Raw genomic sequence first — 18,391 nt, forward strand, 5'->3', positions numbered from 1 at the left:
AGAATATTAATTGTGTGTCGTCTGCATAGCAATGATAGGAGAGACCATGTGAGGTTATGACAGAGCCAAGTGACTTGGTGTATAGCGAGAATAGGAGAGGGCCTAGAACAGAGCCCTGGGGGACACCAGTGGTGAGAGCACGTGGTGAGGAGACGGATTCTCGCCACGCCACCTGGTAGGAGCGACCTGTCAGGTAGGACGCAATCCAAGCGTGGGCCGCGCCGGAGATGCCCAACTCGGAGAGGGTGGAGAGGAGGATCTGATGGTTCACAGTATCGAAGGCAGCCGATAGGTCTAGAAGGATGAGAGCAGAGGAGAGAGAGTTAGCTTTAGCAGTGCGGAGCGCCTCCGTGATACAGAGAAGAGCAGTCTCAGTTGAATGACTAGTCTTGAAACCTGACTGATTTGGATCAAGAAGGTCATTCTGAGAGAGATAGCGGGAGAGCTGGCCAAGGACGGCACGTTCAAGGGTTTTGGAGAGAAAAGAAAGAAGGGATACTGGTCTGTAGTTGTTGACATCGGAGGGATCGAGTGTATTCAGGAGGGATTCAGGAGGGAGGAGAAGGTGGCAAAGAGCTTCCTAGGGTTAGAGGCAGATGCTTGGAATTTAGAGTGGTAGAAAGTGGCTTTAGCAGCAGCGACAGAAGAGGAAAATGTAGAGAGGAGGGAGTGAAAGGATGCCAGGTCCGCAGGGAGGCGAGTTTTCCTCCATTTCCACTCGGCTGCCCGGAGCCCTGTTCTGTGAGCTCGCAATGAGTCGTCGAGCCACGGAGCGGGAGGGGAGGACCGAGCCGGCCTGGAGGATAGGGGACATAGAGAGTCAAAGGATGCAGAAAGGGAGGAGAGGAGGGTTGAGGAGGCAGAATCAGGAGATAGGTTGGAGAAGGTTTGAGCAGAGGGAAGAGATGATAGGATGGAAGAGGAGAGAGTAGCGGGGGAGAGAGAGCGAAGGTTGGGACGGCGCGATACCATCCGAGTAGGGGCAGTGGGAAGTGTTGGATGAGAGCGAGAGGGAAAAGGATACAAGGTAGTGGTCGGAGACTTGGAGGGAGTTGCAATGAGGTTAGTGGAAGAACAGCATCTAGTAAAGATGAGGTCGAGCGTATTGCCTGCCTTGTGAGTAGGGGGGGAAGGTGAGAGGGAGAGGTCAAAAGAGGAGAGGAGTGGAAAGAAGGAGGCAGAAAGGAAAGAGTCAAAGGTAGACGTGGGGAGGTTAAAGTCGCCCAGAACTGTGAGAGGTGAGCCGTCCTCAGGAAAGGAGCTTATCATGGCATCAAGCTCATTGGTGAACTCTCCGAGGGAACCTGGAGGGCGATAAATGATAAGGATGTTAAGCTTGAAAGGGCTGGTAACTGTGACAGCATGGAATTCAAAGGAGGCGATAGACAGATGGGTAAGGGGAGAAAGAGAGAATGACCACTTGGGAGAGATGAGGATCCCGGTGCCACCACCCCGCTGACCAGAAGCTCTCGGGGTGTGCGAGAACACGTGGGCGGACGAAGAGAGAGCAGTAGGAGTAGCAGTGTTATCTGTGGTGATCCATGTTTCCGTGAGTGCCAAGAAGTCGAGGGACTGGAGGGAGGCATAGGCTGAGATGAACTCTGCCTTGTTGGCCGCAGATCGGCAGTTCCAGAGGCTACCGGAGACCTGGAACTCCACGTGGGTCGTGCGCGCTGGGACCACCAGATTAGGGTGGCCGCGGCCACGCGGTGTGGAGCGTTTGTATGGTCTGTGCAGAGAGGAGAGAACAGGGATAGACAGACACATAGTTGACAGGCTACAGAAGAGGCTACGCTAATGCAAAGGAGATTGGAATGACAAGTGGACTACACGTCTCGAATGTTCAGAAAGTTGAGCTTACGTAGCAAGAATCTTATTGACTAAAATGATTAAAAATGATACAGTACTGCTGAAGTAGGCTAGCTGGCAGTGGCTGCGTTGTTGACTTTGTAGGCTAGCTGGCAGTGGCTGCGTTGTTGATTCGGGGGCTAGCTGGCTAGCTAGCAGTGTTGATTACGTTCCGTTGCGTTAAAAGAACGACAATAGCTGGCTAGGTAACCTAGAAAATCGTTCTAGACTACACAATTATCTTTGATACAAAGACGGCTATGTAGCTAGCTATGTAGCTAGCTACGATCAAACAAATCAAACCGTTGTACTGTAATGAAATGAAATGAAAATGTGATACTACCTGTGGAGCGAGGCGGAATGCGACCGGGTTGTTGAGTTCTAATCGGTAGACGTTGGCTAGCTGTTGGCTAGCTAGCAGTGTCTCCTACGTTAAGGACGACAAATAGCTGGCTGCGTTGTTGATTCAGGGGCTAGCTGGCTAGCTAGCTAGCAGTGTTGATTACGTTACGTTGCGTTAAAAGAACGACAATAGCTGGCTAGGTAACCTAGAAAATCGCTCTAGACTACACAATTATCTACACAATTATCTTTGATACAGAGACGGCTATGTAGCTAGCTAGGTAGACGGTGGGCGTTAGCTAGCTGGCTAGCTGCTGGGCAGATACGTTAGGACGACGAAATACGATAATTACGCAATTATTTTTGATACAAAGACGGCTATGTAGCTAGCTAAGAAGAAATTGCTAAGATTAGACAAATCAAACCGTTGTACTATAATGAAATGTAATGAAAAGTTATACTACCTGCAGACCGAAGTGCAGACCGAAGTGCGGATGCGACTGCTCGCTCCAACCCTGTTCTTTATGTAGAAATAAGAGAAAGATAGTTGTCACATTTTATGTATAGATAAGTAAATCCAAGCCATGTATAAACTTGGACACTTGTTGAATATATTTTTATTCAAACGTGTATTAGGCGACCAATTTTAAGGATCATGAAAGCAATGTATTGGATAGCCTCGTTCCTTGTCCCTCCAGAAAATGCTGCAGCGACTACACAGCATAATCGGACTGAGCTTGTTGTCATTGCAGGCAATCTCAACGCTGTGCATTACAGGGAAGACATCCTCCTCCCTCATGTGGTACCCTTCCCGCAAGGTACCACATGAGAAAGACAGGAATGTCAGGAATGTCTTCCTGCAAGACAGGAATGTCAGTGTTCTGCCATGGCCAGCGAAGAGCCCGGATCTCAATCCCATTGAGCACGTCTGGGACCTGTCGGACCGGAGGGTGAGGGCTAGGGCCATTCCCCCAGAAATGTCCGGGAACTTGCAGGTGCCTTCGTGGAAGAGTGGGGTAACATCTCACAGGAAGAACTGGCAAATCTGGTGCAGTCCATGAGGAGGAGATGCACTGAAGTGCTTAATGCAGCTGGTGGCCACACCAGATACTGACTGTTACTTTTGATTTTGACTCCCCTTTGTTCAGGGCCACATTATTCAATTTCTGTTAGTCACATGTCTGTGGAACTTGTTCAGTTTATGCCTCAGTTGTTGAATCTTCTTATGTTCATACAAATATTTACCCATGTTGAGGTTCGTTGAAAATAAACACAATTGACAGTGAGAGGATGTTTCTTCTTTGCTGAGTATAAAAGCTCAATAAAAGGTCCTCCCAAGTGGCGCAGTGGTCTAAGGAACTGCTTCGCAGTGATAGCTGTGCCACTAGAGATCCTGGTTCGAGTTAAGGCTCTGTTGCAGCCGCCGAGACCGGGAGACCCATGGGGCAGCGCACAATTGGCCCAGTGTTGTCCGGGTTAGGGGAGGGATTGGCCGGCAGGGGTGTCCTTGTCCCATCGCTCTCTAGGGACTCCTGTGGAGCATACACGGTCACCAGGTGTACGGTGTTTCCTCCGACATATTGGTGTGGCTGGCTTCGGGTTAAGCAAGCATTGTGTCAAGAAACAATGCGGCTTGGTTGGGTTGTGTTTCAGAGGACGCACGGCTGTTGACTGACGCCTCTCCCGAGTCTGTACAGGAGTTGCAGCGATGAGACAAGACTGTAACTACCAATTGGATATCATGATAAAGGGGTACAGAAATGTTTAAATGCTCAATAATTGTAATGCTAATAAATGTTTAATAATAATATACTCATGTATTAATAGTATGTATACTACTTATAAATTGTTTATTTATTCTCAAAGAGTCCTGGTATACATACAAAACATTAATCCATTACAAAAGGACAACACAAGCATCCCATTCTAATTATTCTTCACTGTAGCTGTAGTCTAGATCCATCATGCCTCCCTCAGTTGGTATGGTATTTATTACAATTGATTAAACTAAGTGATATGAGCAGCAGTTCAAAGATAGCGTGAGGCAAGAGGCTGCAATCGTCAGCACCCACACAGATTCTGCAAATGCATGGGAGTTTTCTTCACTCTCTGCAACGTGATAGCTGCTTAACAACTTTGGTTGAGATTAGCCTCTCATTTTGTGCTCTTTGTTGTTGCGGGTGGAAGTCATTGATTCTGATAATGCTCATTTCGTATAGCTGAGTCTTTAATCATGGCCTTTACACTTGGGTTGAAAACCTCTCCTATGCTCAACCATGTTCATAATGAAATATTTACCCTAATGATAGATTTACCACATTATACTTTGTTAGTGAAGTACTTGTAGGACCGGTTTCCCAGACACAGATTTAGCCTAGTCCAGGACTAAAAAACATTCTCAATGGAGATTCTCTATTGAAGTACTGGGAGTCTGGGAAAACTAAACAAAATCTTACAAAAAAAATATGACATGCTATAATTTCAAAATTGGATGGATTTTATGTCCTTATTGTCTTATTATCCTCCTAGGCTGTAGTCTACTACACGGAAATCCTGAGGAACAGTGATGTCCAGCTCCAGCAGACTGCCTGTCTGGCCCTCAAGTGTCTCAAAGTGAGTGCTCTTGGTTGTGTACAATGTATATGTGCCAAAGCCAAAGGGTGTCGCAAGAAGGGGACATGTGTCGCCAATTGCCACTCTGCATCAACACACTCAATCTTATCCTGGACACTAATGCCCGTAGATTGTTTGTTTTGGCATGGCAGTTCTCTCTACTGTCTTATTTCACTGGGATTTTTTGATGGCATATTTGAGGGAGCCACTGAAGTGTAGACATTTGGCCCGCTTGAAAATAAAGACACCAAGCCAATTAAAAACTAAGGGATACCTTTGAGTGTTTGTACTTGAGATGTATTGCCGTCGTGCTTTTTGGAGACTTATCATGCACATGAGGGTTATCATGTGCATAGACAAGATTACATTTTGAAGAGATGGCAGCCTAGCTGTTTGGTTTATATGACATGCTTTGAACTTTGATCTCCTGTGTTTGGCAGGCGATGGAGAGCGTGGAGCAGGAGGCTGAGTTGTGGTGGTCATCTGACGAGGACCTGCGCAGTGCTGTTAGAGAGACCGTGCTATCATAGGGTAATCATTCAGCCCTGTTCATTTGCATGCAATTACATTACTAGATAAGTAATAACTGACCTGGTAGGTTAGTCAAATGGAAATGTCTGTGCCTAAATGGGCTAGATTTCCACCTCATCTGAATCGGAATATTGTGTTCTTGAATGAATGAATGAATGAATGAATGAATGAATGTGTGAATCTGTGAATTCCTCTTGGCCCATATTCACAAAGCTTCTCAAAGTAGGAGTGCTGATCTGGGATCAAGTTCCCCCAGGTATTCATTATGATTTAAAGGGTAGGTAGCATAAACCTAACCACCTGTAACATATGGTTTTGCATTAGTATACACATCAAAAGTCCCAATGCAAAGTTACCTCACTTTTCTGTCTTTCATGTCAAAAAATATTTGTCCTGGGTGTGATGCAATATGGAGGACCCGGTAAGCCAGCCAATTCCCTACAATGTAAGCTCCAACAGAAATAACTTCAAATTAAACAAAATCGTTTGCACTCATGACTACTGGTTTAACTTGCAAGGTTGCTAGGCAACTATTTGCCATCGCACTGCACACTGCCTTATCCCATCTGGACAAGAGGAATAACTATGTACGAATGCTGTTCACTGATTACAGTTCAGCCTTTAACACCATAGTACCTGACAAGCTCATCATTAATCTCGAGGCCCTGGATCTGAACCCCGCCCTGTGCAACTGGGTCCTGAACTTCCTGACAGGCCGCCCCAGGTGGTGAAAGTAGGAAACAACACCTCCACTATGCTAATCCTCAACACAGGGGCCCTGCGTGGCCACGCACACCTCCAACTCAATCATCAAGTTTGTAGACGACACAACAGTAGTAAGCCTAATTACCAACAATGATGAGGAGGTGAGGGCCCTGGCGGAGTGGTGCCAGGAAAACTACTTCTCCCTCAACGTCAACAAAACGAAGGAGCTGATCGTGGACGTCAGGACACAGCAGAGGGAGCACGCCCCTATCCACATCGACTGAACCGTAGTGGAGAAGATGAAAAGCTTCAAGTTCTTCTGCGTACACATCACTGACAATCTGAAATGGTCCACCCACACAGTGGGGTGAAGAAAGTGCAACAGTGCATCTTCAAACTCAGGAGGCTGAAGAAATTCAGCTTGGCCCCTAAGTCCCTCGCAAACTTTTACAGATGCACTATTGATAGCACCCTGTCGGGCTGTATCACTGCCTAGTATGGCAGCTGCACCGCCCACAACCGCAGGGCTGTCCAGAGGATGGCGCTGTCTGCCCACCGCAGGCACACTGCCTGCCCTCCAGGACACCTACAGTACCTGATGTCATAGGAAGGCCAAAAAGATCATCAAGGACATCAACCACCTGAGCCATAGCCTGTTCATCCCATTATCATCCAGAAGGCGAGGTCAGTACAGGTGCATCAAAGCTGGGACTGACAGACTGAAAAACAGCTATTATCGCAAGGCCATCAGACTGTTAAATAGCCAACACTAACCGGCCTCCACCAAGTACGCTGCCCTGAACTTATTCACTGTCACTAGCCGGCTACCACCCAGTTATTCAACCCTGCAACTTAGAGGCTGCTGCCTTATGTACATAGATATGGAATCACTGGTCACTTTAATAATGGAACACTGGTCTTAATAATGTTAACATACTGTTTTACTCATTTCATATGTATATACTGTATTCTAGTCAATGCCACTCCAACATTGCTCGTCCTAATATTTATATATTCCATAATTCCATTCCTTTACTTTTTGATTTGTGTTGTTGTTACTGTTTGATTTGTTATTGTTCTGAATTGTTACATACTACTGCACTGTTGGAGCAAGGCTCACAAGCATATCGCTACACCCACAATAACATCTGATAAATAAGTGTATATGACCAATAGAATTGGATTTGATTTGAACTTGACGGAGCGTGAAAAATAAAACTAATTATATTGTACAATCCAAGTGTGCAAAGCTCTAGGAGACTTACCCAGAAATACTCACAGCTGTAATCACTGCCATCTGCTCCTAATTTACTTCACATTTTCTGTGATTAGTGGATTTTAGCTCACCACCACCAACAGTTGGTCTGGAATGTAATTATGTGCTAGCATGGCTAAGGGCTAACATTAGCCAGCTTGAGTTAGCTACCGAGCTAGGATACAAACTCGGTAGCACAGAGTACAGTCGTGGCAAAAAGTTTTGAGAATTTCCACAAAGTTTGCTGCTTCAGTGTCTTTAGATATTTTTGTCAGATGTTACTATGGAATACTGAAGTATAATTGCAAGCATTTCATAAGTGCCAAAGGCTTTTATTGACAATTACATCAAGTTGATGCAAAGAGTCAATATTTGCAGTGTTGACCCTTCTTTTTCATGACCTCTGCAATCCGCCCTGGCATGCTGTCAATGAACTTCTGGGCCTGACTGATGGCAGCCCATTCTTGCATAATCAATGCTTGGAGTTTGTCAGAATTTGTGGGTTGTTGTTTGTCTACCCGCCTCTTGAGAATTGACCACAAGTTCTCAATGGTATTAAGGTCTGGGGAGTTTCATGGCCATGGACCCAAAATATCGATGTTTTGTTCCCCGATCCACTTTTGCCTTATGGCAAGTGTAACAGTATAACTTTAGACCGTCCCCTCGCCCATACCCGGGCGCGAACCAGGGACCCTCTGCACACATCAACAACAGTCACCCACGAAGCATCGTTACCCATCGCTCCACAAAAGCCACGGCCCTTGCAGAGCAAGGGGAACTACTACTTCAAGGTCTCAGAGCATGTGATGTCACCGATTGAAACGCTATTTAGCCCGAACACCGCTAACTAGCTAGCCATTTCACATCCGTTACACAAGGTGCTCCATCATGCTGGAAAAGGCATTGTTCATCACCAAACTGTTCCTGGATGGTTGGGAGAAGTTGCTCTCGGAGGATGTGTTGGTACCATTCTTTATTCATGGCCGTGATCTTAGGCAACATTGTGAGTGAGCCCAGTCCCTTGGCTGAGAAGCAACCCCACACATGAATGGTCTCAGGATGCTTTACTGTTGGCATGACACAGGACTGATGGTAGCGCTCACCTTGTCTTCTCCAGGCAAGCTTTTTCTGGATGCCCCAAAGAATCAGGAAGGGGGTTCATCAGAGAAAATGACTTTACCCAGTCCTCAGCAGTCCAATCCCTGTACCTTTTGCAGAATATCAGTCTGTCCCTGATGTTTTTCCTAGAGAGAAGTGGCATCTTTGCAGCCCTTCTTGACACAAGGCCATCCTCCAAAAGTCTTCGCCTCACTGTGCGTGCAGAGGCACTCACACCTGCCTGCTGCCAATCCTGAGCAAGCTCTGTACTGGTGGTGCCCCGATGCCGTAGCTGAATCAACTTTAGGAGATGGTCCTGGCGTTTGCTGGACTTTCTTGGGCGCCCTGAAACCTTCTGCACAACAATTGAACAGCTCTTCTTGAAGTTCTTGATGATCTGATAAATGGTTGATTTAGGTGCAATCTTACTGGCAGCAATATCCTTGCCTGTGAAGCCCTTTTTGTGCAAAGCAATGATGACGGCACGTGTCTCCTTACAGGTAACCATGGCTGACAGAGGAAGAACAATGATTCCAGTGCAATCCGTTTTGTCACCAAAGCCCCATATACTACCCACCATTGCGACCTATACGCTCTCGTTGGCTGGCCCTCGCTTCATACTCGTCGCCAAACCCACTGGCTCCATGTCATCTACAAGACCCTGCTAGGTAAAGTCCCCCCTTATCTCAGCTCGCTGGTCACCATAGCATCTCCCACCTGTAGCACACGCTCCAGCAGGTATATCTCTCTAGTCACCCCCAAAACCAATTCTTTCTTTGGCCGCCTCTCCTTCCAGTTCTCTGCTGCCAATGACTGGAACGAACTACAAAAATCTCTTAAATTGGAAACACTTATCTCCCTCACTAGCTTTAAGCACCAACTGTCAGAGCATCTTACAGATTACTGCACCTGTACATAGCCCACCTATAATTTAGCCCAAACAACTACCTCTTTCCCAACTGTATTTAATTTATTTATTTATTTTGCTCCTTTGAACCTCATTATTTTTATTTCTACTTTGCACATTCTTCCATTGCAAAACTACCATTCCAGTGTTTTACTTGTTATATTGTATTTACTTTGCCACCATGGCCTTTTTTGCCTTTACCTCCCTTCTCACCTAATTTGCTCACATTGTATATAGACTTGTTTTTTTTACTCTATTATTGACTGTATGTTTGTTTTACTCCATGTGTAACTCTGTGTCGTTGTATGTGTCGAACTGCTTTGCTTTATCTTGGCCAGGTCGCAATTGTAAATGAGAACTTGTTCTCAACTTGCCTACCTGGTTAAATAAAGGTGAAATAAATAAAATAAAAAATTCCAAACACCAACCTCCTTTTGAAGCTTCCAGTCTATTATTCGAACTCAATCAGCATGACTGAGTTATCTCCAGCCTTGTCCTTGTCAACACTCATACCTGTGTTAACGAGAGAATCACTGACATGATGTCAGCTGGTCTTTTTGTGGCAGGGCTGAAATGCAGTGGATTTTTTTTTTTGCAATTCAGTTCATTTGCATGGCAAAGAGGGACTTTGAAATTCATTGCAATTCATCTGTTCACTCTTCATAACATTCTGGAGTATATGCAAATTGCCATCATACAAACTGAGGCAGCAGACTGTGAAAATTAATATTTGTGTCATTCTCAAAACCTTTGCCCACGACTGTAGATCCTCCATATGACATTGAGAAATAGTGCATTGTGGTAGTTTAGAACATATCTGTAAATAATTTATTAAATATGTAATAACCCAAAAACATAACTATTTTTGTAGTTATAGGTAGCCAGATTATGACTACAACTAAGTTACTAAGTCTCTGACCACATTGTGTTACATTAGTAAGTAAAAACTCATGCTTTCTAGCCTTTAAAGGGCGACTGCACTTCCTGATTTGACCTTGATTTTCATCAATGCTCATTAAGAAATGCTAGAGGCCATAACTGAAGGCAAATGAGAGCCATTCAATCACAACAAGCAAGGGCAGTAGTGAATACGGTGAGGTAAGCTAAGATAGCTTTGCTATGAAGAGAACAAAGTTTTGAAGTTGAGGACTTCTCCCCTCCTGACCGACTCGCCATCTCAAGTTGGTCATCTAATTCAGTTACAAGTATAGGCTAAAGGCTGCGCTGACCTTGTGTTTTGCCAAACTGACAGTAACTACCTAGCATAGCTTGGTGATAACTGTAGCTGGCTATCATATTTAGCTGATATTTCTCTGTCAAATCAGTTATGCCAAGAATGTGTTTCATAAGACACTTGCTACGAAAGTAATTTAGTTTCAGCGTGTCACGACTTCCGCCGAAGTTGGTTCCTCTCCTTGTTCGGGCGGCGTTCGGCGGTCGGCGGTCGGCGTCGCCGGTCTTCTAGCCATCATTGATCCACTTTTCATTTTCCATTTGTTTGGTCTTGTCTTCCCACACACCTTGTTTAAATTCTATCATTACATGTTGTGTATTTAACCCTCTGTTCCCCCCATGTCCTTGTCCGGAATTATTTATTGTAAGTGCATGTGCATGTTTATTCTGGTGTGCGACGGGTTTTTGTAACCATTTATTGTTTGTTCTGATCTGGGGGGTTTTATTATTAAACTGCTCCGTTGTAAACCCAGAGTTTGCTCTCCTGCGCCTGACTTCTCTGCCGCCAAGACACACCCGTACACAATTTATTACGTTACATCCTTATTCTAGAATTGTAATTTTTAAAATGTATCTTAAGAAAAAATATATGAGTGTGTTTGTTTTACAAATACAACACATTTGATGCTGTAAATATCATATTGATATGCTTATAAAGACAGCATAACTACATTTACCAAGAAAAGGTTAATCAATTGTGGGCTCCTGAGTGGCGCAGCGGTCTAGGGCACTGCATCTCAGTGCAAATACACTGTTGTGTATTTGGCTTGCATTGGATTTGTGACACACATGCTAAAAAGTTAGCAGTTGAAACAGAGGCCAGGTAAACAAAGCTAAAGCATGGGTTGCTTTCATACCTGGTCCATAGACTGCTTACAGGGTAAGAAAACCAAGATGTAATTTTGTTATTTGGGTGAACTATCCCTTTAACAAGGGTGGGGTGGGTCTTTAGAGAATAATAACCTAATAGCAGGAAAAGCATCATCTAGTTGTCAGAACCTGGTAATATCCGGATGTAGGACGGGACATGAACCAAACAGCTTCAATGACTAATTTCTCTGAACAGGTGGAAAAAACATCACCAAATTCACTGAAAATATATTACATTGGATGAAGAAACAATACTCCGGGCCTCTGCTCCATACTACAACAAACAAAAATATGAACGCAACATGTAGTGTTGGTCCTATGTTTCATGAGCTGAAATATTAACTCCCAGAAATGTTCCATATGCACAAAAAAAACATTTATCTCATGTTTACATTCCTGTTATTGGCCATTTATTCTTTGCCAAGATAATCCAATCCATCCACCTGACAGTTGTGGCATATCAAGAGGCTGATTAAACAGTATAATGGGTACTCTAAAATGTACAGTTTTGTCACACAACACAATGCCACAGATGTCTCAAGTTTTGAAGGAGCATGCAATTGGCATACACTAGAGCTGTTGCCATAGAATTGAAAGTTAATTTCTCTACTATAAGTCGCCTCCAACGTCGCTTTAGATTAGCAGTACATCCAACCGGCCTCACAACTGCAGATCACGTGTAACCACGCCAGCCCAAGACCTCCACATCTGGCTTCTTCACCTGCGGGATCGTCTGAGACCAGCCACCCAGACGGCTGATGAAACTGAGGAGTATTTCTGTCCGTAATGAAGCCCATTTGTGGGTAAAAACTCAGTCTGATTGGCTGGACCTGGCTCCGCAGTGGTTGGGCCCGGCTCCGAAATGGGTGGGCCTATGCCCTCCCAGGCCCACCCATGGCTGCGTCCTTGCCCAGTCATGTGAAATCCATAGATTAGGGCCTAACGAATTTATTTCAATTAACTGATTTCCTTATATGAACTGTGACTTAGTAAATTCATTGAAATTGTTTCATGTTGCATTTATAATTTTGCTCAGTATATTTTGACCATTAACCGGATCAAATGTGACCAACTTGATTTAAGTGTCCTCCATTATTCTGAAGTGGGGCTGGTGTTTGGCCACTGCCTCAGCCTTCTGTAACAGCTCCTAATATGATAGGGGAGTTCCCACGAAGAATGCTGAACAAACAAATCCACCAGGTGTTGTACGTAGCCTGTGAATGAAATAAAATATCACTCAATAAATGAGAAATTTAATTCTCTAGTTTGGAAGTTATTTGAGTTGAGTTTATTTTTTATTTTTACAGGGACAGTGCACATTAATCAACGTTTCAGTAAAAGTGCCGGTTTTAGCCAGCCGGCTAATTTTCAACCGCAGTCCCTGGGCAGGTTATTAAAAACAATTACAATATAGACAATAGCAACATAGGACAAGAAGACATAGCATACAGACAGAGCAACATAGGACAAGCAAGACGTAGCATACAGACAGAACAAAAAGCAGCAAGACAAAATTCATAAAAGCAACAAAGTGTTTCCACACCTCACAAGCTACAGACAACAGACAACATGGAAAGCGGCAACACACAGCTAGGGACCATGTTCACGAATCTGATTGACCTTTAGCCATGTCTTCAAGCATTTTGTGAAAGTGTGATATGTGGTGCAGTTATGTGTGTCTGATGGCAGTGTATTCCAGACATGGGAAGCTCTCACAGAGAATGCAGATTTACTAAAGGTGCTTTTCCATAGGGGAACTATACAGTCACCTCTCATGGCAGACCTTGTGGATCTGCTGCCATATGTCTGGGTTTTCTGTTTAACAAAAATATTGAGTGGAGGGGGAGCCAGGCCATTAAGGATCTTGAATACAAGACATGCGTCGGTGTATTGCACAAGATTTTCCCAACTCAAGAGCTCATGCTTTCTAAGGATGTGACAATGATGATGGCTATTGGTCTTCCTATCAAGCACTTTGAGAGCCTGTTTGTAGACAGACTGAATAGGTTTTAATGTTGTACAGCAAGCTTGGGCCCAACTAGTCAAGCAGTATGTTAAGTGGGGGAGTATCATAGTTTCGAAGTACAGTTTTGCTACCTCTGTAGTCAAACAATTTCGTATAAATCGGAAATTAGCTAGGTTGAATTTGGTTATTTGAATTACCTTTTTCACATGCTTTTTAAAAGAGAGGTTGGAACCAAGTATGATGCCAAGGTACTTAAAATCGGATACCACCTGGAGCTTCTCCCCTGACACATTTATATGTTACCTTTGCTGCAGAGGATACGTTCATTACAGTTATCAGGCTCAGAAATGGGCAATTAACTGCACTTCAGATTGCAGCCCAAATAAATGCTTCACAGAGTCCAAGTAAGACACATCTGAAAATAAACTGTTCAGAGGAAAATGCGTGAATCAGGCCTTCATTGTCGAATCGCTGCAAAGAAACCACTACTAAAGGACACCAATAATAAGAAGAGACTTGCTTGGGCCAAGAAACACGAGCAATGGACATTAGACAGGTGGAAATCTTTCCTTTGGTCTGATGAGTCCAAATTTTAGATTTTTGGTTCCAACCGCCGTGTCTTTGTGAGACGCAGAGTAGGTGAACGGATGATCTCCGCATGTGTGGTTCCCACCTTGGTGACATGGAAGAGGAGGTGTGATGGTGCTTTGCTGGTGACACTGATTTATTTAGAATACAAGGCACACTTCACCAGTATGGCTACCATAGCATTCTGCAGCGATACGCCATCCCATCTGGTTTGAGCTTAGTGGGACTATCATTTGTTTTTCAACAAGACAATGACCCAACACACCTCCAGGCTGTATAAGGGCTATTTGGCCAAGAAAGAGAGTGACGGAGTGCTGCATCAAATGACCTGACCTCCACAAGCACCCAACCTCAACCAAATTGAGATGGTTTGGGATGAGTTGGACCACAGAGTGAAGGAAAAGCAGCCAACAAGTGCTCAGCATATGTGGGAACTCCTTCAAGACTGTTGGAAAAGCTTTCCAGGTGAAGCTGGTTGAGAGAATGCCAAGAGTGTGCCAAGCTGTCATCAAGGCAAAGGGTGGCTACTTTGAAGAATTTAAAATCTAAAATATATTTTGATTTGTTTATGACTTTTTGGTTACTACATGATTCCATATGTGTTATTTCATAGTATTGATGTCTTTGCTATTATTCTACAATGTAGAAAATAGAAAAAAATAAAGAAAAGCCCTTGAATGAGTAGGTGTCTCCAAACTTTTGATTGGTACTGTACATCCACATACTTCTCTCCTCTCTTCAGGTTCAGGAACTTCAGTGGATGCTCGTGACTGCACGCCATCCCATACACACCAGTTATGTCCAGTTTCTGGGTTTTGTGTTTGGATCACAGCACATCCCGGCTTGAACTCCCTGGCACCCCTGTAAAATTAAGTGAATAAGCATGAGTGAAAAAAATCCTCCATATTCACTAAGCAGTTCATGTTTCATGAAATCTGTTCAACATAAATATTTTTATGGACAGAATAGTCCAATGCTAAAATAACACCATCAAGGATAAATGTCTTCTCCTGATTTCAATAAAACCTTTTAACTTCTCCAACATTAGCCCAGCTGTTGATTATACACACAAACAAACATCACAAGTGACACAGATGAGGGCTAGTGAAATTAACTGATTGTGAGATACATCACATTCTTTAAAATCCAGTATACCTCAGTTGGTGTGTCTGATGCTCCTCCTACAAAGCAGTCGACATTGTCTTGGTCACAAAATAACCGCCCAGCATGTTTGGGACCCTCAATGCTGGTCCCAAATTATCTTTGGCCTACCTCTAAAGTAAACAACAGTCAGAAGATGGTTGTACTGGCTGTGACAGTCATGGTCATCTTGTCTCCTCCACTCCCATCGTCGGCCCACCGGGACACATGGTATGAAGTGCCCTGACTAAGACAGACACAAAGTTGTTGTAGAACAGACTACATTAGCTGCAGATTTTAAACTACACTATCAAGAGGGGATATTTCATTTGACAAGGTTGTTAGAAAACTCAAAACCAACTCTGTGCTTGGTACAACAGATTTAGTCACATTTACCTTATCGCTGCAGGGAACTATAACTTATAGCCATTTTTTTAAGCAAGAAGTTGACAGGTTTTTTGACATAACATAAAATACATTACCTTCCATAACTCCAAATGGTGGACAATGTTGGGAGTGCTGTGTGTTCTCACAGCACAGGTGGCACAGAAATATTTATCTGAGACACAATCCCCACAGTGCCAAAGCTCAGCCTCCTCCAAAACTCTACACACAATGCAGATGGCATTGGATGCAGGACATTCCTGTTCCACTGCAGGCATGTGGAGTAGCTCCCTCAACACCTTCCAGGCCTCAACATCCTCTGCAATACTTTTTTTTATGCCGGTGGGCACAACCTCTGCTGCAGAGGGAACGGACTCTGTTCTCCCAGTACTCCCTTGAGAGTAGTGACAATTGTTCCTGAGTCGACTATCCTGGTTAAATTAAATTGAACAGAACTGAACAGAGCAACTTTCTCACTGATCCAAGTTGATGGCGGGGTTACACGTGCTATCACGCCTCAAGTCAGGTCTCTTTAAACCAGCGTGGCTATTTGTCTTCTAAACCAGGCCTGGGCAACTCCAGTCCTCAGGGGCCTGATTGGTGTCACAGTTTTGCCCCAGTCCCGGCTAACACACCTGACTACAATAATCAACTAATCATGATCTTCAGTTTAGAATGCAATTAGTTTAAATCAGGTGTGTTTGCTAGGGATGGGGAAAAAGTGTGACACTAATCTAGCCCCCAAGGACTGGAGTTGACTAGGCCTGTTCTAAACAATGATATATGTAAAGCAAAACAAGACCATTACTAAGTTTGATTCATTCTAAATGAAGATATATTAGGACACATAATAATAGAGTTACTTTACTTTCGCTCAATTATTTTCTTATAGTGAATCTAAAGACAGTTATGGATAGGAAGTTGTGTTCCACATGGACATTAAGTAGTCTGAAATGCCTCCAGAGACAGGTGATGACACAAATCCTTGGGCTTCAACAAACATGGTACATGTTGGCTAATGGATGATTATTGTTGGGATTTTTATAATGTACCATCAAATACTTGCCAAGTCCAGTGGTTCTCAACCTTTTTTTGATCATTGGAGGCCCAATCACATCTTGCTCTGCTCATAGTGCCACCAAAGTACCGACTCATATGCATTTTAAATGTAGGCATATCATATGAAATGATTCTAAGTACCCCCTTTGGATATTGGTTCCTGGTTATACAAATGGTGTAAGCATGGCTAGATAGTTTAAATCCATGCAAGAAAGTATACAAGTGCACACTTCGGGAAAAGTATGGACATTTAAGACACAGGGACAGGAGACGCGCAGCCAAAGAAATTAGACGCAACCTAGTGTCAAGTTTTGTCAATTTAATCAGTATTTTGTTTGGTGCGCTTCTGTCAATGTTGAGTAAGGACACGCACCTATAGAAGTAGGCCTATAGGCTACATGGCCTACATGCAAATGTAGGTATAGAAATGTGCCCAATTTGGGGATCTGATAGTATTTCTGATTGGCAGGTAAGGGTGCTATCGAGAGGCTAGATGTTCATTACCATTCGGCCATCAGATTTGCCACCAATGCTCCTTATAGGACACATCACTGCACTCTATACTCTGTAAACTGGTCATCTCTGTATACCAGTTGCAAGACCCACTGGTTGATGCTTATTTATAAAACCCTCTTAGGCCTCACTCCCCCCTATCTGAGATATCTACTGCAGCCCTCATCCTCCACATACAACACCCGTTCTGCCAGTCACATTCTGTTAAAGGTCCCCAAAGCGCACACATCCCTGGGTCGCTCCTCTTGTCAGTTCGCTGCAGCTCGCGACTGGAACGAGCTGCAACAAACACTCAAACTGGACACTTTTATCTCAATCTCTTCATTCAAAGACTCAATCATGGACAATCTTATGGACAGTTGTGGCTGCTTTGTGTGATGTATTGTTGTCTCTACCTTCTTGACCTGTGTGCTGTGAACTGTGCCCAATAATGTTTGTACCATGTTCTGTTGCTACCATGCTGTGTTGTCATGTGTTGCTGCCTTGCTATGTTGTCTTGGGTCTCTCTTTATGTAGTGTTGTGTTCTCTCTCTTGTTGTGATGTGTTTCGTCCTATATTTATATTGCATTTATTTAGTTTTTTTAAAATCCCAGGCCCCATTCCCACAGGAGGGCTTTTGGTGGGCCTTCATTGCAAATAAGAATTGTTCTTAACTGACATGCCTAGTTAAAGGTTAAATAAAATAACACACCACCACTAATGACCCGTGGAGCTTCTCAAAGTAATGTTTTCTTCACCTCAAACAGCAAGAAAGGTATTTACAATAGTTCCTCAGCGTATTTGAAAAATCTTTCCAGTTCTCTCCCTTTCGATAACCACTCAGCGTGAAAGCGAAAAATGTTATGCTTTGATCCAGTAGAAACGTCATAAAATAGGCCTACCTGATTGCTTATCAGTGCTCGACTTACTGAAATAGGTTCCGGTTCTCATTTTGGGTGCTCCTGCCTAAGTCAAGCACGGCTTCTTATCCCTTGAGCAAATAGCCTACAGCTGTGTCGGTCCCTAGCTCACTGGCAGGGAAACAGAGGGCCCAGAATATTTTACACAATGTAGCAAGTTTGCTAGGGAAAACTTTGGGTTGAAACCAACTTAGTTTATACAATGTTTCAAGGTTGTTGCAGACAGCCAATGTGATTTATAAGATATTTATTTTATCAGAATATTTTCTACCTGCAGACTGCAATGTTTATGTTAGCTTTATGTAGGCTATTTTTACATAGTTGGCAATGGCAATAGAAGTTACGTTTTAAGTTTGTATCTTTTTAATTTAGATTTGGATCGAATTTTGAGTAACCACATGACAAGGATTTTCAGATATGAAGACGTTATTACTCAAAT

General features: G+C 43.7%; 1 long non-coding RNA gene across 3 annotated transcripts; it reads left to right on the forward strand.

Annotated features, from left to right (window-relative positions):
- Positions 1–1,949: 1,949 nt before the first annotated feature.
- Positions 1,950–14,981, forward strand: LOC115145248 (uncharacterized). Of its 3 annotated transcripts, XR_010465542.1 has the most exons (4): positions 1,950–3,942; positions 4,720–4,803; positions 5,244–5,334; positions 8,893–11,006. It is a non-coding gene; the product is annotated as an uncharacterized LOC115145248 (long non-coding RNA). The 3 variants fall into 3 exon arrangements; XR_003865937.2 differs by lacking the exons at positions 1,950–3,942; positions 8,893–11,006 and adding an exon at positions 14,699–14,981 and having other exon boundaries at positions 3,957–4,803; XR_010465541.1 differs by lacking the exon at positions 1,950–3,942 and having other exon boundaries at positions 3,957–4,803.
- Positions 14,982–18,391: the final 3,410 nt, after the last annotated feature.

Source organism: Oncorhynchus nerka, linkage group LG2 (genome assembly GCF_034236695.1).
Source record: "Oncorhynchus nerka isolate Pitt River linkage group LG2, Oner_Uvic_2.0, whole genome shotgun sequence".
Classification (NCBI taxonomy): Eukaryota; Metazoa; Chordata; class Actinopteri; order Salmoniformes; family Salmonidae; genus Oncorhynchus; species Oncorhynchus nerka.